Source organism: Octopus sinensis, linkage group LG15 (assembly GCF_006345805.1).
Source record: "Octopus sinensis linkage group LG15, ASM634580v1, whole genome shotgun sequence".
NCBI lineage: Eukaryota > Metazoa > Mollusca > Cephalopoda > Octopoda > Octopodidae > Octopus > Octopus sinensis.
The window spans coordinates 36,332,360-36,334,396 of record NC_043011.1 but is presented as its reverse complement, the minus strand read 5'-3'; positions in this window follow the sequence as shown (position 1 = coordinate 36,334,396).

The window sequence follows — 2,037 nt, the reverse complement described above, 5'->3', positions numbered from 1 at the left end:
TAGTATACATTGTGTTGTGGTCATTAATGTTGTTATTGATATCTTTTTTTTCCCCTGCAAAAATGATAAAATGTGATTTGAAGTAGATTTGGTTCTTCTTTTCATGCAATCATTGGACATTAAAAGTGCTTGACTTTCTTTGAAGACAAAACACTTTTTTTTTGTGGTGGAGAGGGGAAAAGGGAAAATATTAACTCTGAAGGCAAAAGAGGAATTGCAAAGGAATCTATGCAACTTTGATGTATGCAGTTATATCACTTTAAATCATACATTGAGGAAAGAGACATTTGTATTTATTTACACAAAAGTCAGTTTTGATTAAAAAGATAGACACCGTACTGCATTGTCTGATCAATTAATCACTTTTAAGGCAGTGAGGTGTGACATTCAAAAGATTCTTAGCCAAGACATGTGTTTTTTTTAACTTCCCTGATAGGGTTCAAAGGTAGAACTATCATCAAATTACTCACAAGGGATCAGTGAATATTGATTTCAAATTTCGACACAAGACCAGCAATTTAGGGGGAGGGGTAAGTCAATTACATTCACCCCAGTGTTCAACAGGTACTTGTTTTATTGCTATCAATAAAATAAGGGTGAAAGGCAAAGTTGACCTCAGTGGAATTTGAACTCAGAACCTGAAAACAGACAAAATGCCACTAAGCATTTTGCCCAGCATTATAAGGATTCTACCAGCACTCCATCATAAAACAAGATACGAAGGTTTCCCAAGTGGTCATCCATCCAAGTACTAACTAGGCTCATCATTATTTTTCTAGAATTAAAATATTTAAAGCAGAAACAATAAATATATTTTAAAAGACAGCAAGCTCACAGGAAAAAGGTGCTGAGCTGGGCAAGTGTCTTCTACTATAGCCTGGGGTCAACAAAAGCCTTGTGAATGGATTGGGGGAAATTAATATAGACAAAGTAGACAGAAACTGAAAGAAGCCCATGGCATATATATGTGTGTGTGTGTGTGTGTTTTCCTCATCACTGCTTGACAGTCGGGGTTGATTCCTTCAACTAAAATGTTTCTTCAGGGTAGAGCCCCAGCTGGGTCACATTCTGAAGACTAAAGCAAATATAAAATAAAAGATAGTAAACCACTGTCAAAATTAGCTTCTGTTTGATTAAAATAATTACAGCTTATTTCTTATATTTATTCATTACGTAACATGACTTGAGTGTTTTTGTAAAAGTGCTAATCAGAAAAAGCTGGACACTAAGCAATAGTTATTTGAGAATCCCTGATGTAATGGGTCCCTCATTGGCTTGACCCCAAAATGTAGACAAGCATAGTTGGACATTTAAGTCCTTTAGCATTTAAACTGACCATATCAGGCCCAAATATTCTATCTGTTCAACATTCAACGGATATTTGTCCTCATCTTGTTTGTTGTTAACACAATGTTTCCGCTGATATACCCTGCAGCTTTTTTCAGGTGTCTTGGGGAAATTTCGAACCTGGGTTCTCATTCCTAAGGTATTTTCGATGTTATCATTATTATTTTTATTATTATTGTTATTATTACTATTATTGTTATTATCATTGTTATTGTTATTGTTATTGTTCAGGTCACTGCTTGGAATCAAACTTGGAACCTTGGTGTTAGTAGCCTGCACTCTTAACCACTACGCCATATGCCCGTGGGCATAAGAGAAAACCATAAAGATACCAAAAGCTCAGGGAGATGAACTAAGGTGGAAAGTGAGACAGGTACTAAAAAAGCAAAACCTCCTAAGCCCACAAGCATGTAGCATAGGGGTTAACAGTGCGGGCTACTAACCCCAATATTCCTAGTTCAATTCCAAGCAGTGACCTGAACAATAACAATAATAATAATAATAATAATAATAATAATAATAATAATAATAATAAGTGGTTAAAATAACTTAACTGATTGGAAGTGTTATCATTTACATTGTTTTGTGTTGGTATAAAAGATAGGCTACAGCAAATATTCTGCTCAATACCACAGATTTGCTTGTCAGGTGTTTGACTTTAACCAGTTGAGCCTGTTCCTTGGTGGCTGA